The following is a 22613-nucleotide window of genomic DNA, read 5'->3' on the forward strand; positions in this document are numbered from 1 at the left end:
AAATTTCCCTTTCAATACATAAAAATATATCTCCTTCCAAACACTGCAGGAATGTCAAACCTCAGAAGACACTAGATTTATCTCCATGAAAAGAAAAAACATCAATACTAAAATAAACCATCGTTAAGAAATGAGTATAGTGACCTGATTGATGTCTCAGCTGTTAAGAGCACTGGCTTCCAGAGATCCTGAGTTCAATTCCCAGCAACCACATGGTGGCTCACAGCCATCTATAATGTGATCTGATGCCCTCTACTGGCATACAGGTGTACATGCAGATAGAGCACTCATACACCAAAGAAATGAGTCTAAATGTTTTAACTGAAATAAGTATTTATGCCTTAAACTGCAGTTACATAAATTTTAGTTATTTTTCTATCTACTGAATATTTTAAATATTCAAACAATATTTTCAAAAGCTTGATACATATCAAAGAGCATTAATGTGAAAATAGAATCTACAAATACATTTTATATAAATTTTACACAAAAGCAAGCTATTGAGACTGGGAGATTGTTCTTAAAGAAATGCAGAAATGTATTTGTTAGTCTTGTTTTTGAATGTGAGACAAGATCCCCTGTGTAGCTCAGTCTGGCATAGAACGATTGGTGATCCTCCAGCCTCAGCCCTTTGAATGCAGAAGAAATCTGTAACTGTCCTAAAGGGTTTGGGGGGCTAGCAACATGCCTCACTGGGTGACAGAGCCTGTCACTAAGCCTGCCAATTTAAAAGAAAAAAATTCCCATAGGTTCAGACCTCCTCAAGCACACCTTGGCACGTGTCCACACACATATAGATACATGCACACAAACTTGTTTTAAAATTAAATAAAATATGGGGATTTTTTCCTTCCCCGATCCCAGGAAGCCAGGGCAAGCAGTTAGTGAGCTAGTCACTTCTTTTGATAGCTCCCATGTGAATTCTTAGAGCTTTCGTGAATTTGTCTTTTGCCTGCTTAATTTGCTTGATCCTAATAGCGAAAGCTGAAAGGATAGAGGAGGAGATTTTTCTTCTCAAAATGCAGTGATGGGAGCCACTTACCTGTGGAATTCATTCTATCCTGTTGTTCTCCGGGAGAAATATCCATACAGCTGCAACATCTGGATACGTTATTACCAAGTATTGACTGATTACGCTTATGACTTAAGGAATATAGACTCAGATGACTTACTAAGAAATAAAAAATCATAATGCTAATTATTTTTCTGTAATACAAGTCTGCACCCCCTTTTTTAAATAAAATTGCTATTGGATACACAAACTGCCTGTCAAGAAGGGGTCTGGTCAATAATATCTCCACCTTTTAATTTTACAAAGGACACGTGAGTTTAGAGATGAGGCCTCTCCTTACCAAGTCTCTTATGAAGACACAAAATAACATTATCTAAATTAAATCAAGATAAATAAAACTTTTCTGTACCTGTATTAAAGATTGAGACAGCCAGTTAAGTTTTCTTTCTGTCTATTAAAATCTGCTGATGTGGTGGATCAGAACTGTATGTGAGCTTAAGTTAGTCATAGGGATCGTTAAACTGCTCAGTGTCCTCATATGCCCCAAAAGGAAAGCACTTCACAAACTCTGAAGGTTTGACTGAGACTTAAACATACTGTAAATATGTCACTTATAATTCCTAACAAAGGATATCTGCAAATGGAAGCAACAACAAGGGCAACTGTATGTTTTCATTTGTGTGCTTTCGACTTCAGCAACGGATCTTAACCTTAATTTGGACCTAACTTTTCAACCAGCTGATACGTTTTTCTCTCAAATTTCAAACCATCAAACTTCCTGATATACTTAAAGGATGAAGTTATGACCAAATTCACATATTTACTGATTAGTTAAAATTAAGGCAGAGTAGACTTTCAAAGTGACATATACAGAGTGTAGCATTAATGACCATAATGGAGCCATTTCATGTCAACAGAAGTAAAATCATGATGGGAACCCGTGTAGGGTAACATGCAAAGCAACTTTGTAACTTTGGAGCGAGCCAAGGAAATGCCTCAGGAAACACTTTGGTCTCCGTTTCTGGGCAAGTAAAGTACTCACTGTGGGTGGCTAGTCCTATTACTGTGGCCACCAAGAAAACCACTCCAATGCTGGCCAGTCTCAGAGCTGTCCGATGCCACCTTGGACACTCAGGGTAATCTGTAATGATTAAATGTTCTCCTGTAACATCTATACATTTTAAATATGTATGTAAATGTGTCAAACTGCAGAAAATCCTGAGAGTACACACCATCTTAAGACAGGAAAGGAACCTATAATCTGTTAAGCGGTGAGGGAAATGGGCGTGGTGGCTCGGATCTATAAATCCACCATTCAGGAGGTTCAGGAGGTTCAGGCAAGAGCTTTGCCATGTGTTCAAGGCCAGCCTGGGATAGCAGAGTGAGCCTCTGTCTCAAGCAAACAAGCAACAACAAAAGTCACCAGTCAAGATTATCTGAGATGAACATAAACTTAATTGTCTTGAAAAATGGATTTATTGAGTCTAAGAGATTGACATGGTTTATTTGCCATCATCAAATCGTCTTCTTATGCTGGCAATTCCATCCTAACATCACACTTCACAGAGTAGAGTGGGTTGTTTAGCTTTCATGTGCATATTAACTAACTTACTCAGACACTATTCAAAAGTATTGAGTCCTAGGAAGAAACATCAAGTAATGCCAAAATAATTGAGTGAAAAGTAAAAACAAACAAACAAAAAACCAATTGTCTGAGGAGGTACATGAGCAAAACTCACTTTAATCATCTCCTCAAAACAAAGCACATTTGTATTGACTGATGAAACAGACTGGGTACTAATCATTATAATTGTGTATTTTGCTTTAATAACTATAAGGCTTTCTTAATCTTCAATTCAGCAAAAAAAGAATAACTCAGTCTAAACATATTTATAAATATGTTTTATGTGCCAAGAATTAGGCTGCTAAGACTGTTATGGATAGCGACTCATTCAAGTAGGTAGGTAGATAGACATCAATGACCATTGCCAAGTAGGTAACAATATTCTTCAGACTAAGCTAGTTTTAAGTTATTTAGATATTAATACTGAAAGTAGAATTAAAATAAATTCCCCACTAATGCTGGCTGGTTAATCCCAGCACTTGGGAGATAGAGGTAGACAGACAGATCTCTGTGAGTTCCAGGACAGCCAGGGCTACATAGAGAGACCCTGTCCTGGAAAACAAAACAAATCAAACAAAAGAGTCCCCACTACATTCTAGCCATAATAGTCAGTCATCAAGGGCACGATTCCAGACTCCTACCTTTGTATGCCCGCTTGTGTTGGCAGTGATGGGAACGTTTTCTAGGCTTCCTTACAGTTGTTCTTTCTCCATGTTGCATCTGTCCACCCATCCTGTAAATAGAATAATTCATTTTTGAATGAGAAGGAAACAGAGACATTGTCTAACAACAAAACAAAAAAAGTACATATAAAATTGTAGCACCAAAACACAGTCTATCACTGTAAAACCACAAAGGATATGGTTGGAGAAGTAAAGGGGAATTTTTTGTGCTTTAAACCACAAATTTTCTTTTAGTTAAGATTTTAGATGTGCAGAAAAATTGCTGAAAGTTCTCCTGTACCCAACACTAAGGTTTCTGTATTATTATTTATTTTCTTTCCTTGTGAAGACAGTCAGACAAGTGCAGGAAAAGTAAGCACGCCGTTTTCATGATAAATTTGACACAATTAATGACGCAGTGTTGATGCTTATTCCTAATTAACCCCTCGTTCGGTTTATGCATGTTCCCTGCGATTTAGGACTCCCATGTTTATAGCACAACACAGTGCTTTTATTCCTCCTATTATATGTCTTTGGGACTCTCTTAGCTCTGACAATTTCTTATCCTTTCCTCATTTTTTACTATTTTAAAGGCTTTAAAAAGTGCTCATACTATATTTTACAGAAAGTTCCCATGTTGAGATGATAGCCAGATATTTTTCTCACGATTTTCCTTTGGTTATAGAACTCAAGACGAACACCTAAGAGGTGAGTTGTCATTCTCAACATATCCTCTAGAGGGCGCAAATCATCAGCATAAATAGCGTTGTTGCTTTAACAACTAGATCACAGCCAGGTAGCATTTGTCAGGTATATTGACCATAAAGTTCCTCCACTCGCTGTGTTTGGGGGAAATTAGTTTTTTTGTTTGTTTATTTGTTTGTTTGTTTGTTTGTTTTTAATCTTCTATAAACATTCACATAACGAATTTCATAAGACTTAGGTTCAGGATCATACCCCAAACTGTCTAGCTTTATACTTAAAGTGTTAAACTAGCGTTCAGAAAAGCTCTTCTTTTCTGTAGTCCGGCCATGAGTGATGATTCCCCAATGCATTATGACTGGATTTCGAGGATTTCTTTAATGTTAGCATTCTAGTAGGCATCTGCTGACATCTCAGTGCTGATTTTATTTGCATTTCCTCAGTGACAGGCGATGCCAGGCATGTTTACGTGCTAATTGTCCTACTATGTATCTCCTTTGGTGGATCTATTTGGAGTGTAGGCTCGGATCTAATTTGGACTCTGTCTTTCCTTATGATGTAGTATCTGGAGCTGTTTCAACATTGGAACATAGGTTTTATTGTTTGTATTCTGCAAATATGTACTACCAGGTTACAAAATATTTTTTCAATCTCTTTAGACTGTCTTATACAATTACGATTCAGATAAACTGAACGTTTTTTTCTCTTTCATGGATTGAGCTTTAGGCATTGTGTATAAAACCTGTTTACCAAATCAAGTTTATGTAAGTCATCACTGCTATTTGCTTCAGAGAGTTTCATAATTCTGCATTTTTTTATATTTATTTATTCATTTTATGTATATGAGTACACCATTGCTCTCTTCAGACACACCAGAAGAGGGCATCAGATCTCATTACAGATGGTTGTGAGCCACCATGTGGTTCCTGGGAATTGAACTCAGGACCTCTGGAAGAGCAGTCAGTGCTCTTAACCTCTGAGCCATCTCTCCAGCCCCCATAATTCTGCATTTTTATAGTTAGCTTTTTCTTAAAAATTATCTTTTGCTTAAAGTGTAGAATTTTTAAGAGCTCTTTAAAATTTTTATACATTGAAATTTAAATATTTAACACTATTTATCACATACATATGTCCGTGTGTGCATACACACATTTTTTGCTGTTTTACTAAAAAAAGAATATGTGGTACTAAAGAGGCTCTGGGGGGGGAGCATTTCCTATTCTGTGTATTTATGCATCTGTTTCTCCTTTTTTTGGTTTTTGGCTTTTGTCTTTGAAACAGGAACTTATGTAACCCAAATTAGCCTTGAACTATATATGTAGGCAACGTTTACCTTCAAAAAGACTTTGTCCTCATGTCTATACCTCACTAGTGCTGGGATGACAGTGTGCCTGTGATTCATGTGTCAGTGTGTTCCGTAGTGTCCCGCTGTTTTAAATACCCTTGATTAGGACATTAAAGATATTCTTTATGAATCCCCCAAACTTTTTTATTCTTTCTAAAAAATGTGATGATTATTCTATTTCTACATATTTAAAATCAGTTTTTCAAAGACTTTAAAATGATTTGAGAATTTTATTTAAAATTCTAAACCATAGACAAAATTGAAGGAATTTGACATCTCTTTAGGAGTTTGTAGTTTCCTACACATAGATCATATATATTTATGTCTAAATATTCTTAATGTTTGGTGCTATTGTAAATTGCACTTATAAATATTAAATTCTAATTATTCATAGTTAATATGTAGAAAACAATTAGCTTCTTAATGTTAGCCTTGATCCCTGCACATTTGGAATTCTCCCTTTCTAGTTTTGGGAAATATTTATATTGGTTTTAAGGTGGTCTACCTGGACAGTCATATCATCTGCTATAAGAAATTACTTAATAAAAGAATAAATAAGTTAACATTCGCTTCCTTCCAACAATCTCATCATTAAAAAAGAAATTCTTTACTTCATTCTTTTCCAGTCTGTATGCATAACTTTTTGTTTTGTTCTTATATGAAGCCAGGACTTCTGTTCTTCACAATGAGCTGAGACTTCCAGTCTAGTGTGAAAACAGGTAGGAGAATGAATGTCTTTGCTTCAGATACTAGAGTAAGACATACCTTGTCTCTCACCTTGAAACCCAGTGTTAACTGAAAGCTTAGACAGGCAGATCTCCTGGCATTCCAGGCTAACTTGTTTCACATAACAAGTTCCAGGCCAGCCTGGGCCACAAAGCAAGACACTGGATAAAGGAAACGAGAGAGAGAAGACAGAAAGAGATGAGACAGACAGACAGAAAATATCACTTACACAGATGTACAATGCAGAGCTAGACCAGGGTTTTTTTTTGTTTGTTTTGTTTTGTTTTGTTTTTTTGTTTTTTATAGAGTTGGGAATATTATTCCTGCTCCAACAGAGGAGAAAATAGGAAGATGCAAAATCATGAAGCAGAAAGCAGACCTGGTGGCACGTATCTGCAGTTCCAGGGTGGGACTCTGAGACAAGAGAATCCATGGCTCAAAGCATAATGGGCTACTAGCAGCACCTTGTCTCAAAAAGACAAACAGAAACTTTAAGTAGAGAATGCATAGAACAACCATTCTGTGACCCAAATTCTAGACCCATTTGGCCCATTTACCAAGAGGCCTGCTCAGATTTCTAAACTGTTTTTTTTTTCGTCAAAGAAAGGCAGGGTGGTAGGACAACCGCAGCCAGCTCCTTGTTAGCAGCATTGGTTTCTTAAGACACACTGTGGTTTATCTAGACTTTTTAATCATGTTTCCTGTACCACCTTGACTTGTTCGAACTTTTGCACAAGCCTTAATTGTTCAGGCCAGCATGCACAAAAGTACATATAGCATAGTCTGCATGTTTGAGGGGCAGGAAAAATAACAGAAGAATCATGTGGAAAGGGAGATTGGGATCCAAGGGGATTCTTTAACAGTATCTCCATTTGGAGAGGTTGTTGGAGGGGATGGAGAAGCAGAAAGCTGAATACAGCAACCAGGAGAGTAAAAACAACAATGAGCTTAAAGACAGTGCTGAACATTGAATGTGCGCACGTGAGGAAGTTCACTTGATGCCTAGTGCAAGTTGTTTATATAAATGTGATATATAGATATAGATATAGATATAGATATAGATATAGATATAGATATAGATATAGATATAGATATAGATATAGATAGATGGATAGATAGATAGATATAGATATAGATATAGATATATACACACATACACACACACACACACACACACAGGTCAAAGGGGGACATTAGATCCCCCTGGAAATTGGAGTTAAGAATGATTGTGAGCCCACAGGTTGGTGTTGGGAATCAAACCTTGGGTGTTCTGCAGTCAAATATACAAATAAGACAACAAATATAAGTGACCTCAGTCATGTTTCCATTCTCTGTTAATAATTCTGATTGACCTTAAGAAAAATAAAGATGACAGATGATGAAGAAACTGAGGTAAAGGGCAACCCCATTGGAAGACCAGCAGTCTCAACTAACCTGGACTCCTGAGAGCTCTCAGACACTGAGCCACCAACCAGGCAGTATATACTAGGCAATCCCAATTCTAAATCAAAGTATGCATTTCTAGAAGCTTTGCAGAAAGGAAGCCCTTCTCAGAAAACCAAATCTGATCTGTGAAATGGGAGTTTCTGTTGTCCACACCTTATCTGATCTTGCCTGATCTTTGGAGGTAGTGCTTTGTTCATTTAAAACGGTATCTAGTTACTCTACCAGTTCTTAATCTGATCAGCCAGCCCCCCAATAATTAAGACTGGGTCCTAATAGATTTATTTAGTCAGCCTAAGCACAATTATTGGGGTAGCCCTAATCTATTTTCTACACTAGACTGTGTACTTTCCAGCTGTGCTCCCAAGTTCTTGCTGCTTGAGTTTCACGGGGCTGTTTTTGTTATGTCTATCTGTACACAGGGGCCATTTTACTGGGCCATATGCTCCTGGTCGATCACGTTTAATGGAGACTTCCTGCTTGCTCCTTCTTCTTTCTTCTTCTCTTCTCTCTGCTCCTGGTCCCTACCTGCGACCACAACCCAGTAAAATCTTGCCTACCTGTATTCTCTCCAGTTATTGGCTGTAGCTACTTTTATTTAAGCAGTCAGAGAAGATAGGCAAGTCAAGTTTATACAACATCATTCATGTACGGGATAATAAGCTGGTGGGACTGCAACCAGATCTTGGGGGCCAGTATTTAGCATTTGAATGCATAGCAGCAATAGACCAACCCCAACAGTGCTCAGCCAAGGGCTCTCCAGGACTTGGACCATGAACCTGGCCACATAGATGAAAAGTATCTTTTTATTTCATTGTATTAATGCAAATGCCACACAGCTGCAGATAAACTATGATTTTTTGGAATGAAAATAGATGTAGAATTATTTCAGGACTATCATAACTTCAGAGGTAAGAATCTAGTACCATGACATTTTTGAACTGGTGACCTTGATTCACTGTAGAATTCGGCATGTGGCAACGTGTTTTGAAATGATTTAGACACACAGAATGGTAAGGATGGTTGCCACCAATGAAGCAAAGTGTCGTGAGTCCTGGCCTTTGAATGTGTGAGAAGATACTGAGATGACCCAGATAGATCAATCTGGAGTTGAAACCAAAGACCGATGAAAGTCTGAATTTGCACTGGAAGCTTCCAAAAATATACAGACTTTAAAACAAACAAATAAGCAAGCAAGCAAACAAACAAACGGATTCTTGATTCCAGTCTCAAAAGTCTAAACCAGTAGATTTAGGGCAATGTATAAGAATGTATATTTTAAACTTTAGCCTCCTCAGAGAACTAGGGTACATTTATCAAAATTTCTAACTTAAGTTTGGAAAACCAAAATAAGATAAAAAATATATGTCAAAATGCTAGTTGTTTCCTCAGATAGTTGCCAAAAATAGAGGAGAAACTACATCACACAGGCCTGAGTCCACTGCTTGTAGGGGAATTTTTCCCCAATTAATTGATTAAATAATAAAGATGACAAGCCAATAGCTGGGCAAAAAAGAGGAGGCAGGCCTTCTGGGTCCGAGAAAAGAAGAGGGGATGCAGAAGGAAGGAACAACTTTCCCCCAACCCCCCCACCCCACCCCTTTTTTAATGGCAAGGCGGGAGCAAGAGGAAGCAAGATGTAGACCAGGAATTGTTAGATCTGGTGGCGGTTTCTGCTACCAGAAGATTTCCAACATAGAATAGTTGATGAGTTTAGGATGATAGATTCCGTGTCCAGTGGTTGTGTCATGTGTTAATTTTAAACTAAGATTGTCTAAGATTTTCCATTCGCAGCGACTCAGGTGGGCTGGAGGGAAAGAACTTAGTGGGAACCGAGAGAGTGATCTCAGAGCTTTGGAAAGGCAAAGCTGACATCTGTGGGAGAGAATTTGGGTAAAAGAAACACTCGTCTTGGTCTCAGGCTATGCACCAGACTGGGAACAGATCGAGACCTCCGGTTTCGTGTGGTTTGATTTTTAAAAACTACACGCAACAACTGCTGACATTCTTCCCAGCATACAATACTACTCTATGAATCACTGTCAAGATTACAGAAAATGTCAACCTTGGAGACTTTTCTCACCATGTGACCCTCGATGTACCAAAACTTGCTATTGTAAACCAGACTGGCCCTCGAATCACAGAGATCCTCTTTCCTCTGCCTCCTGAGTACTGAAATAATCTGGATTTGGAATTTTTTTCACAAATAAACTTAGACTAATATGGGATTGGAGCTTTGGAGGAAAAAAATTATGCTGTTTTTTACCTAGTTGTTACTCTCCAGGTCATAAATCCCTTTCTATGCCCTATAATAATATTCTAAGTTATCATTCTGTCAACATTCAAAGTCAGTGTTTTGTGCAATGATTATGGACAGAATTTATAGCTTTTATAAATACGCTGTTACTTCATCTAGTTAGCAATACAACCCACCTTCTTGTATTGTTGTTAAACTAGTCAGGTGGATTCCACCAGTTCTTGTCACTTTGCCCAATATGGCTTATCTTCAGGCAGCATAGAACACTACTCCCTAAAATCCTTCATACCTCAGAAGACAACTGGTTGAATGTTGGATAAAAATCCATTAAGAAAGTTAAGATAAGAAAGGGAAGTAGGGATGGAGAGATGGTTCAGTGTTTTAAAGCCCTGGCTGTTTGAGACCTGATTCAATTCCCAGCACCCACTCGGCACTTCACAACTATCTGTAATTCCAGTTCCAAGGAAGTTGATGCCCTCTTTGACCTCTGAAACATACACATATATGTAGTCTAAACGAACACACACATAGAAGACACATAAGATAGAAGGAGTGAATGTGAAAGAAAAAGAACATACACCACAATAAGAACAATCACACTAGCTAAAGCCATCCTGAAATGACTGAACAAAGTACACCACTCCCCTCAGTGGGAGCTGATTTCTTCCCTCATAACCTCAGGTTAGCTTCAGATATCTCCATGTGGTGAGAGAGTCAAAACATTGAGCCCTCAAGAAGAGGAAGATGCTTGCGGCTGTGAAATGCAAGACACTCTTCCAAGTCTTATCTCTTGCCTGTATTTAACTCCATCCTAATTTGCACAGTCATGGAATGGTCCTCTCTGCAGACACGCACAGGTGAGAGATCAGATTCTGAAAATCTGACTTTGTCAACCCGATGTGACGCAATGGTGAGAGGGCAGGCAGCCTTGCAGCCCAGATCAGGATCCCAAGCTTCATCCAGCAGCTTTTCAAGAGTGAGGCTTGCAGGCTCACCCAGGATTACCCTATATAAAGCACTCTCTGTTTTATAATGTTTCAGTTTACCTAAGGAAGAGAATTCAGGTCTCCAGGAGTTTGCAGTATCTGACCATTCCATACACACAGTCAGAAAAGGACAAGCTGTTGAGTACTTAACACCATCCAGAATCCCAACCCAATGGTGCCACCATCAGTGCTAGGTCCTCCCACCTCCGTCAACATACTTGAGTAATTCCCAGGGGTGATTCTAGAGTCTTTCAAGTTGACAATTAACCTAACTTTACAGAATCCATCCTCTTCTTTTTGTTGCATCTGGACCCCAGACTAAAGAATAAGCTTGTTCATTCAAAGAAACTCTTCTTCCCTTCAGTTTCCTGACCCATACACCAAATTTCTCCAGAAGCACCTTACTGGACACACCCATTTTCTATGTGTCTACTATTCTAATCAAGTTTACAACCAAAATTAGACAACATGTGGACATATGACTAGCGCCCAAGTGTTAAAAACACTAACCAAACATAAGAAACATAAAGCTCACTAGCAAAGTGAACAAAACTCTTCCTGACCTTTCAGAAAAGAAGATGCCCAAATGTCTAGTACAGATAAAAAAAAAGCTGATTGTCTTTATTTATGATCCAACATAAAAAATTTAGATTACACTACGAGAGCACTAAATATATACAGATTGGCAAATTTTAGCACAACTGAACACGTAAATACCAGTGAGACTGTGAAGCAACTGGACTGATAGTCCATCCTGGGCCTGAGGAGAAAATGGATGCACAATTATTTGAAAGGGTAGTTTAATACTACCTAAGAAAAATCACACCAAAGCATTCTTATTTCACAAATTCTACTCTTGCGTCTTTTTCTTAGGAAACAAGTAAAATGGCAGGGGTTATATTTACAAGTGTACACACATGAAAATGTCCAGTGCACTTCATGAAAAATAACAATAATTAGCATGTCCATTGAAAGAAGAGGACTATAGAGTTACTCCAGAAATTGATATTAATGCTCAACTCAGCTCACAATGTGAAGTCTCACAAACATAACACCGTGTAAAAGAAAGGAGTCTCTCCTTAGACAGAAAATTGATACAGATAGTAGATACTGATAGATACATGGATATGCGATAGCTAGACAACTGATAAAGGAGACAGACAGACAGACAGACAGACATGTAGTACAGGTAGATTGAACTCTAAAGTATGGTGACTGTTTGAAATTTAAGGGTCCCATATTTGAATACTTGGGTGTGCAGTTGATGGAAGTGTTTGGGAAGGATTAGGGGGAGTGGCCATATATATCACTGGAGGCAGGATTTGAGGTTTCAAAAGCCCATCATTCCCAGCTAACTCTCCTCTCTCTCTCTCTCTCCCTCTCTCTCTCTCTCTCTCTCTCTCTCTCTCTCTCTCTCTCTCTCTCTCTTTTTCTCTTTCTCCTTTCCTCTCTCCCTTCCTCCCCCTCCTCCTCTCTCTCTCCCTCCCCCTCTCCTCCTCTCTCTCACCTCTGTGCCTCCTACTTGTAGGTCAGACGTAAGCTCTCAGCAACTGCTCCAGAGCCACACCTCCCTGCCTGTTTCCATGCTGTCCACCACGATGATAATGGACTAATGCCCTGAAGCTGTAAGCCAGCTCCCAATTAAATGCTTCCTTTTACAAGTTGCAATGGTCATAGTGTCTCTTCAAAGCAATAGAAAGTAACTAAGACACCCTCTGAAACCATAACCCCCCAAATCAACCCTTTGTTCTGTAAATTGTCTTTGTCCTAGTGTCTTATCTCAACAATAGAAAAGAAACTAAGATGGTGTCACTCGGTGTAATCCAGAAGTAAGCAGGGGGAGGCAGGAATGCGTGATTCTGATTTTGAGTCACACATTTGCCCATCTCTGATATTTTCCAGTTTGCTAGTGACTTCAACTGCCATGGAAACTAATATGAAATGTTTTTGCTAACACTCTCTGACTTTTGACTCTTATCTGTTATCTGCACCATCACGCATTGTATTTGAACAATACTTTTCCTTAAGCATGAGCATCCGCAGTTAGAGACAGGAAGTTCACAATGACTCTAAGTCATGCAGACACAGACGTTAGTGCAAGATAGGCAGAGAGGTGGGCGCAAACAGACTTTGGGAGTGTCGGTCCGTTGGCGAATAGTTCTATTTCTACTGCTTTTAACATGGCTGCTTTCTTACAGAATCTCGTAGCTGCACTCTGAAAATGAAATTTTTGAGAAGCAGTATCCTGGTAAGAGTATCTTACAGATGCTTTAACAGCCTCTTGATGGTTCTCACCTCCCAGGTGTGATATAGACCGGATAGAGGGATTGCTGCTTGATACATGATTTGAAAAGCTGGTTTGAATTGCTTAGCCTGAATTTTTGACACCTCTGAGGTTTTTACTGAGTCTATGTATGCTTTAGCTGATGTAGCTTACATAAGGATTTATCTCATCACTTTGTTAGAATTAAAACCTGAAATACTAAGTAGTCTGGGTTTTGTTGGTTTGTCTTTCATTTGTTTTTTGGTTTTGTTTTTCCTCTTCACATATCAACTGTGAAGTAATTGTCACAATATTTAAAGAGATTTCACACAAATCTCTTTAAAGCTTTGGGAATATAGAATGCCTATCTGTGAAAAATATCATAAAAACTAAGCGTTGTGTATGCATGAGGGAAATTATTCAGACATTGGTTTATAATTACATAAATTATGAGATATCTTTTATATAGTAATTCATTGAAATTAAGTGTTAAATGAAATTCATCACTTTATATCACTAGTTTTCCTGACCCACTTTTCAATATAAACTAACTTATAAGTGTTTACAAAGGAAAGAGTGTCTGGGAGGTACAAACAAGAGAGCCGCAATGCTCGCTGAGCTGCTAACACGCCATATAATTATAAACTTACTTTATCTTTTGTTTGAGCCACAACTATGGAAGACATAAGTCAACCAACGAGCAGAAAATGCAAACAGAAGGGGAGAAAGAATGTCACACTTGTCTTAATGTTCTGAAGCAGGACATTTAAGTGAGGGTGCTTGCTGGTTTGTTTGTTTGTTTGTTTGTTTGTTTGTTTTTGAGACAGGTCTCACTGTATAGCCCTGGCAGATGTGGAACTCGCTATGTAGAGCTAGCTTGTCTCAAACTCTCAGAATTCCCCCTGCCTCTGACGACTGAGTGATAGAATTGAAGATACATAATACCACAATCCAGCAAGGTATTTAAGTTTTATGAAAATAAATTTAAAAATTAAATACTGATCATCTTTTGATCATTTAAAAATCTAGTACAAATCCTTGTGTTTTAAATAAACATAAATACATACATACATACATACATACATACATACATACATATGCAAATGTGTTCTAGCTCTACCAAGCTTATATGGGAAGCAGATGAGTAGTGTTAGCAGGTGTTGTCTCAGTGCCCAGTACTTGGGTCTCGACTTTATTTTTAGACGTTCTGTGTAAATGAGCTTTTCCTTCTGAAACAGGAGTAACTTTATCCACTTTGACAGCGTCCTCTGCAGATGATGGATTATAGGCAGCAAATGGTCAAATTCAAGAAACCAATTTGAGATTGGCAGCTGGGTATGTTAATTAGAATTTACGTCCCTTGGAAATGGAGCAGTTTCCTGAGGGATGGCAAGTCTGTTAGATTTTTGGTAGATTATTTCTTCTCTTCGTGTTTTAGTTGGAAGCTTAACATACACACTTCACTGGATATGACTTGTGACAGGTACGCGTGTGCTTTACTGAAACAGAGCGCTTAGTCCCCGCCCCGCTCCGCCCCGTCCTGCTCAGCCCCGCCCGTTCAGCCCGGTAGAAATTAGAGAGGGAGGCGACTCCACCTGACTCGTGAGGACCAGAAGTTTAACTCTCCAGATTCGGTACAGTAAGAATTCCTGTGGGAAGACTTTCAGAGTTACTGAGGAGCAGAGATGCCCACAGGTTCCAACCAAGGCCTTTCTTACTTGTTTTGTGTTTCGTTTCGTTTGTTGTGTTTTTAGCGATGCCTTCGTTTGTTGTGTTTTTAGCGATGCCGTTAGATGAGACTTGGTTGTTTCCTATAAAAGAAAAAGAATTTGTTCTGAGGGAGCCGGGAGGAGCACTACAATCCGCAGGGTTGTTTATTTTAAATAGGACTCTGCACAGTGTTATTTTTGACAGGTGACGATGACCCTTTGGGTTCTTTTAAAGTTATGTTTTTATTTACATTTCTGTTAGGGGGGAGGGGAGGGAGCGCGTGGTGGGGTGGTGCGGAGGAGAGGGGATGGGAGGAGCGTCCTGTGTGCTTGCCTGCAGGTGCACCAATGCTCAGCAGAGGGCACTAGGGTAACAGATGATTGCGAGCTGCCTGAAGAGGGTCAGGTAAAAGAGCCGCAAGCGTTCATAAAGGGATGAGCCATCTCTCCATACCTCGGTCCTCTTGGTGTTCTTTGTTGGGGGCGTGGGGGGGAAGGGGGGAGAACGCCTTCTGAGCTTTAAGCTGCACGTAGATAATATCTGCATGTGTGGCGATTGAAGCTGAAGCGGCAGCAACATCTCCCTGGCGGATGGGAGTGAGTGGCTTTCAGGCTAGTCACTGCACCATGCATCTGATGCTCAGTTCTCAGGGTGAGTAGTCCCTCCAGTTCTCAACATACACATGCTTTTGTAATTTCACTGTGTGTGTGTGTGTGTGTGTGTGTGTGTGTGTGTGTATGTACACAAATATAGATTAGAGATCAACTTTTCAGAGTCGGTCAAATGTGAGGCCCAGGAATGAAACACAGCAGCAGAGCCCAGTGAGTCATCTCAGATACCTTCCTTTCAGGACTTTTGCTTAGATCCGTAATTGAATTGTCTATAGAACAGATAATTCTTGCTATAAGAAGCAGCGACATCATTTACTGTGCATCTTGCCTCCCCCCACCCCACCTTCTTACATCGGCACAGTTTTCAATCTAATACTTTAGGAGGACACCCATATTTTCCTTGAAGAACATATAGTATCATTTTTACAGGCCCAATGATTTGATAGTCTTATGGATTTTCATGTTCCATCCTACTTTGGGGAAACGTGCATTGGTGTGTCTCCTTGCCTGATTTCCTCCATTCATTGGCTAAAAACTCTTAAAGCCCACCCACCACTAGTTGTGTTCTATGTGTACATCTCCTAAAGGTTTCTCAGCCTCCCCTAAACATCACCAACTAGGGAACAAGTGTTCATATACATGAGTCTATGAGGGACATTTCTCATTCTAACCACCACAGTCCATCACTGAAGGGAAGTGAAGACGGAAGACCTTTGAAGGAGCTGATCACAATATATCCACAGTGGAAAGAAAGAACAATGAAGTAATGATGTACACGTGAATGCTTAGTGTAATTTCTTCACTCTCAGACAGTTCAAAATCCCCTGCCCAAACAATGATGTCTCCTACAGTGGGAGAATTTTTTTTTCCACGTTAGTCTCCCTCAGATGCACCCACATACCACCCTAATCTAGATAATCCCTCACGGACACTCCCTTTGCAAGGAAGTGTTAAATTGAGAACCAAAACCAACCATACAGAGGTGTTTTAAGTGATGGGTGTGATGACTCTTGCTTTCTTCTTCCCTTCGGGGAAATCTCTTAAGAGCCTGCTCTGACTGTGCCCAGTTTCTGGAATTCCCGATTTGTTTAGTCAGCGCTCATAAAAACCACTATTACCTTTAGGCATGGGCAAGCACCTGTAGTGTAGTCTGGGACTCTAACTTTGGAATTCATGGGGCATCTTGTAACATGAGGCCTGGACCACATACTATAACTGAGGTTCTAATGTGCTCCAGCAAGGGTCATGATGGAAATGTGGAGTTCAATCAAAATGCAAAATGGAACACAGGAATAGATCCTGTCTTTTAGAAAACTGACATCAGCTTGGTCTTAAGTAGAGGAAGAATTAGTGAAGGGCCCTAAGGGCTTTCTGACTAAGTGCTCTCAGTCTGACTGTGCTATATAGGTGGTCAGTAGCTCAGTTCCTGTTCTTCCAGCTGTTTTGAAGAAGTCCTTGCTTGAGAGAACCATCTGGTTCCTTAATTCTGCCCCACCTCAAGCCTAAAGCCCTGGTGGGATCCCAAAAATGAGCCTGAGGTCACTGAATCACTTTGTCGATTCCTCTTCCTTGCATATTGATTAAATTTCCTGTCTCTGACCCTAACTTCTGAGTGATGAAGTTTGGCAGGTCCCTCACAAAGGAAAAGATTCAGAGGATGGAGACAGGCTGACAGTTCATCAGTGCCATCGGTTTGGAGACTTGTGCTTGGCAATGTTCTGAAGAAGTTCAGAACTGTTCTAAACTCTACCTGAAGGCTGGTCTCTAAAAGACAGGCCCCTTCGAGGGGATTATCATGCTGACTGTCAAATCTTTCTCTATATTCACAGGTCCCAGAAAATCTGGTGGCCTTTGTAAGCCCTTCCTGCACCTGCAGGGAGTCTGAGTCCATTGTGATGTTCTGGACAGAGACAAAGGAAGTAATGTTGTTGCTAACCTGTTGCACACCCCTTTCCCACCTGCTGACACCCTCAGAGGCCCTCCATCCCAGCATGCTATGTGGAAGAAGTCCTCTATTTTTTCATATTGAGAAGGTTTGTTTGTGTGTTTGTTTGTTTTCAATGAAGTCACTTTCTTTGTGTCTATGCCTTCTTTCTCTACATGGGCAGTGGAAGGAATAAGCAAGACTCTCATATTGGTAGCTCTAGGTAACTGGCTGGGGAGGTGCAGAAGTGAGCTGAGAAACGTTTGGCCTCTCCTCTTCCTCCTCCAAGTCCTGACACATAGACTGTGCCACCAGTGCGTGGGGACACAAAGGAAGGAATGGGTGTTGTGCTTATAAGAAGATAAGGAGAGAAGGAATATGTTTGGTCAGGTATGGGGAACAGGGTGCCTCCCACAGGCCCGTGCTGAGGCATCCTTTCCCTCTCAGGGATCAGCCACACGATGGAAGATGGCATAGTATGAAACAGAGTTTTTTTCAGGGCACGGGGAGGGGAGTTGAGAGGGTAGTAAAGACAGAGAAAGGCAGAGAGAGAGAGAAGAGGAATAGAGGCCAGCCATGAGCACGTGGAAGGAGAGGGGGGAGGAGGATGGGGAGAGAGGGAAAAGGGAATGGAGAGGTGGGGAAAGGGCAAGAGGACAAAGTGGGAGCAAGAAGGCAAGAGCAAGAGAGGGAGGAGGGACAAGCAGTCTCTTTTATAGTGAGTCTGGCACTCCTGGCTCTTGCCAGGTAACTGTGGGACGAAGCTTAGACAAAAAGCTAACCGAGGGGGCTGATGTCCGTTGGACATAATGGACTATAGAGACCCTGGAGGCCAGAGCACTCCCATCCCCCTGCAGGAAGTGAAAAATAAAGCTGAGTTCTGCAACGTTTCTCTCACTTCAACTGGAACTCAGTGGCCGCTGTTTCCACGGAAACTTCTGCTTTCGCCAACAGAAGGAAGTGAGATAGAGATGTTAGTATCTTGGTGGTCTTAGCAAGACGTCCTGTGTACACCATGTGTAACCTCCACAGGACCACATCCACAAGCCCAACTCACCAAACACACACACACACACACACACACACACACAAGAAAGCTCTAACAAGAGGAATCCATTTCAAGAAAACGCAAAACATGTTTTGCCACTGGAGTGGGACAGCACTACCCCAGTCACCTCTCTAAATCGAAGACTAAAACAGCTATGGTTTGTTTGTTTGTTTGTTTGTTTGTTTGTTTGTTTTAAAGAAGTACCTTGCCCCTTACAGATGGTACTTGTTCAAATGCTGTCTGTTGTGTAAGAGGTTGTGGGCCAAGGTTGGGAAATTCTAATGTTTGCACTTTTGGTGAAAAGAGTGACCCTAAGAATAATGCAGCCTCAGGACTTCAAAGTGGGAACTTGGGTGTACCCAGTGTGGGAACAAAGCCAGAAAACAGAAGTAGAATTCTTTTTGACATTCTTCGCAGATTTGTTTAAAGTGCACTTCAAGGGTCTGCTCATACACTTGTGTGTGGCCAGCAGCGAGTGAAGGAGATCAACTTTGTCCATCTGTGATCAAAATGTAGAGAAACCTGCTAAGATGTCTGGGGGAGGGGAAATCAAACGTAATTGAAGGAAAACCTGAGGATTGGATGGAAGAGGGACTCATGAGGTCCCACCCCTCGCTGAGGGGCGAATGGCATTAGTGCCAGGAGGAGGAGGGTCTTCAGAGGTGCAGTTCTGAGGAAGATGGGCAACTGGGAAGGCATAGGAGACAGAAATAGGAGAGCTGGAGGGGATAGACTATGATCCAAATACATTGTATCTTACATATGACATTTTCAAAGAATAAATTTTAAGTATAATTGTAGAAAAATTTGCTGCTGCTGTAACAGCCTGTGGTCCAGAGAGGAGAGAGAGAGAGGAGAGAAGCGAAGAGGAGAGACAGAGAGTAAGGGAGTAGAGGCCAGCCATTAGCATGTGGAGAGAGAGGAGGGAGGGGAATGGAGAGAGAGTGGGAAGAGGGTAAAGGAGCAAGAGCAAGAAAGCAAGAGAGTGAGGAGGAGTTGAGCAGCCCCTTTTATAATGAGTCAGGCATACCTGGCTTTTGCCAGGTAACTGTGGGGCATAGCCTAGACTAAATGCTAACAATCCCCCATTTTGGTTTAATTAAAAAAGGAAAAACTAGAAAGAGGTGATGGTGGGGCAGGAATAGGGTCATTGTGATCTTTAGCTACTTCCTGCTGTCTTTGGTGTGATGTGTCTCTGGGAAACTTAAGAAAATGGGTATGGGGATATTGGTCCAGTCTTAAGAGAGTTGGCTGTTTCCTTGCTGTCCAGGGACAGTGGAAGCATCTGTGGATAGGTCAGAAGGAACAGGTCCAATAGAAGCATCTGTGTCTATGAGAGTAGATTGGAGCATCTGGGGGTTGCTTCTCTGGAGCTGCCCTGGATATAGTAAAAGGAGCCTAGACTAAATGCCAGCACCCCCAGTATAGATCCAAGGGTATACTCTGAGATTGAGTGCTGATCTAGCACTCACAAAGCTCTGAGTATGACCCCACTATAGGGCCAGGGATATATTCTGAAATAGAGTGCTGGCCTAACACTCACAAAGTTCCGGGTATTATACCAATATCAAGGAAATCGAAACCAATCTTGAACATGCCAAAAACCACAGCCAGGGACTTTCCACGGGTCATTTCACCCTGAGACAAGGTTAGTTGATATGAAAATAAAATCCCTGAAGTTTAGAGTTATCTACAAGCAAGACTAACGTGTTCTGAACTTTCCTGGGGAAAACACGAGAAAGGTGGTCTTTGCTTAGGCTCTGGGGTTTGCATGATGGCTTCAGGCAATTTATGTATGGCCCTCAGCCAGACAGCTGAACTCTGGTCTGGACTTGTTTAGGGCCTTGGCTGTATTCATAAACAGTTCTGGGAAACTCGGGAGCAGCTGCCAGAGAATGCTGGCAGAGAAGTGGAATCCTGTTTGTGCTCTTTACTCAACTCACAAAGGATCTCGGGGTGGAGAGTCTCTCTGCCCTGCTTCAAGATTGAGGCCTCTAAGACAAAGCATAATTCTGTTATTTCCTTCTCTTATTATTTTCAAAATGATTAAATATGAAAGCAAGGGGCACAAAGACAAAGGTTATGTTATCTTTCTGGTACTCTTTTGCCACTCCCTAACAGTCTGCTTATCACACAATAGCAGTCCAGCCTGGTTTCCGTGGAATGACTGAATGCTTCCTCACTGAGGCCTGCCATACCAGCTAGATAAGGTCATCTACTATGACAGAGCCCAGGACAGATGAATAAACAACGAGAGCTCCTTCTCCACTTCTAGCAGTTGTGAACAGATGAGATCTTCAACTCCCTCCTGTAAGAATGGCCTGGAGAGGATGCAGCTAAGAGGTTTTGTTCATTTGCTTTTTGCTTTTTACTCAAATACCAGTAAGTCATTCTCAAGCACTCTCAAAAGCTGTTTCTCTGGGAAGTGTTTAGATGCCTAAAAATAAATAAAGGTCAGAGAGAACAGGAGTCACGGGAGAAAGAAGAGTAAAGACCTTCTTGTATCTCAGGGAAGATCCAGGAGTTCAAGAGACAGTAGGTAAAGTGAAGGAGGCTTGACTAGAGCACAGACTCAGTTACTGATGACATTTTATGTATTCATTAATTGGATAAATGTTTCCTGCTAATGTGAGCCATTAATAATAGAAGAAACTGGCTGTGGGTATATGGAAACATTAAGCCCTCCTTGAAATGTTGCTGTGACTCAAGCATTGATCTAAAACAGAAGGAGAACGACATGGTATAGCAGAGAAAAATGCAGGCAAAGGCTGTTCAAAGAGGAGAGACTCCGTCTCCAAGCTCTAACGTGTTTCTCTATCTGCAGCTTCAGATCATGGGGCCAGCAGACAAGGCCAGCTGAGCTATCCTCAACTAGAAGTGTGTGTTCTAAAGGATGTCAGCATACCCTTAAATGGAAATGAATGAGTTTCCCAGACTCTGGTGTAACCTACAGTTGTTATCCTGAGAAAATCCCCTTTAACCCAATTGCATCTCTGGAATTTTAAACTCATTTTTCCTCTGTAAACCACAGATTCCAGGCCTGCCTAACACTGGCTTTGCATGCTTTCCTTTAATGTCCTTGTTCAACCTCTCCTTGACCCAAGAATGCTGTGCTGTATCTGTGAAATCAGAATCACATGCTTGCCTTCAAGGTCTACCATCAGCACGAACTGTCTCCTTGAAAGAGGGCTACATGTAAATGTCACATAAAATTAATTATCACAAGTCTACTGTGTCAAGTTAATATTTTATGCCTCTTAATAATCAGTGTGCATAAGTAAACAGTCCTGTCAAGGTATGATCCAGAGCTGACCTGTTGACCCATCTTTGTCTCCAGTCTCTCCTGAAATGTGGTTGAAGAACTTGCCAGAACTGTGTGAAGTCCTTTCTATCAGTCAAGTTCTTCCTCTGGCAGATACTGAGGCCTCAGCTTGTCCCTTCTTATTATATGGAATTCCTGGGAAAGTGTAATTCTTTGTATGTTTGTTATAATAGTATGGTACATGCTGGAAGGGTTAACACTGTTTTTGTTATTGTTGCTGTTTGGCTTGTTTGTTTGTTTATTTGTTTCCAGAAATATCTCCTTTCCTGTCAAGAAACATGGAACATTAGGAGATTCTAATTAAACAACAACACTGGAAAGATTTCAATTAAAATATCCTGTGTTTATCACACTCTCCTACATAGTTAGGACATGTTTCTTAAAACATAAGCAAAGTTTCCTGCCATAAGGTCACATATGGTGATGTATGCAAGTCTGCATAGAGTTACACCTAGAAATCCAGGTGTATGTTTCTAGGTGGAAACAAAGTTGGCAAGGGGGTGGGGGGTACACACTGGCACCGAGAACAAAGTATTGGCTGCTATGCAAGCCCTCTACAGAAGGTCAAGTCAAATACAAGACAGTGATAAATATCAGGCCTTCATTTGGATTCTTCTGAGGTGTAGATGGCCATTTATCAGTGGAGTGAATGAAGTAGTGGTCAAGCTCAGCATGAGAAAAGTTGACTGCAAGCTAAACATGGTGTCACTGGCTTCTATCCATACCTGAGAAGCTGAGCCAGGAGAATGGGAGGTGAAGGACTGCCTGGACTACAGGGTAAGCACAAAGCCATCCTGTGCAATTTAGTGAAGTCCTTACTGAGTATAAAATGTAAAGCAAGGTCTGGGGATACAGGACTGTGATGGTCTAGTAAGCACATACTTATCTGATATGCACAAGGCCCTAGATTCAATCCCTAGCACTTACATAAGATGGGGACAAGGAAAAAAAAGGAAGAGAGAGAGAGGGGGGGGAGGG

General features: G+C 40.8%; 1 long non-coding RNA gene across 14 annotated transcripts; it reads left to right on the forward strand.

Annotated features, from left to right (window-relative positions):
* Positions 1 to 12828: 12828 nt before the first annotated feature.
* Positions 12829 to 21969, forward strand: LOC114636792. Of its 14 annotated transcripts, none has more exons than XR_003713677.1 (8): positions 12829 to 12870; positions 12956 to 13005; positions 13848 to 13979; positions 14259 to 14355; positions 14459 to 14715; positions 15070 to 15381; positions 17171 to 17374; positions 20454 to 21969. It is a non-coding gene; the product is annotated as an uncharacterized LOC114636792 (long non-coding RNA). The 14 variants fall into 14 exon arrangements; XR_003713689.1 differs by lacking the exon at positions 12829 to 12870 and having other exon boundaries at positions 12898 to 13005; positions 20454 to 20656; positions 21138 to 21969; XR_003713683.1 differs by lacking the exon at positions 13848 to 13979 and having other exon boundaries at positions 12848 to 12870; positions 14283 to 14355.
* Positions 21970 to 22613: the final 644 nt, after the last annotated feature.

This window comes from Grammomys surdaster, unplaced genomic scaffold, assembly GCF_004785775.1.
Source record: "Grammomys surdaster isolate TR1022 unplaced genomic scaffold, NIH_TR_1.0 124917, whole genome shotgun sequence".
NCBI classification, from domain to species: Eukaryota; Metazoa; Chordata; class Mammalia; order Rodentia; family Muridae; genus Grammomys; species Grammomys surdaster.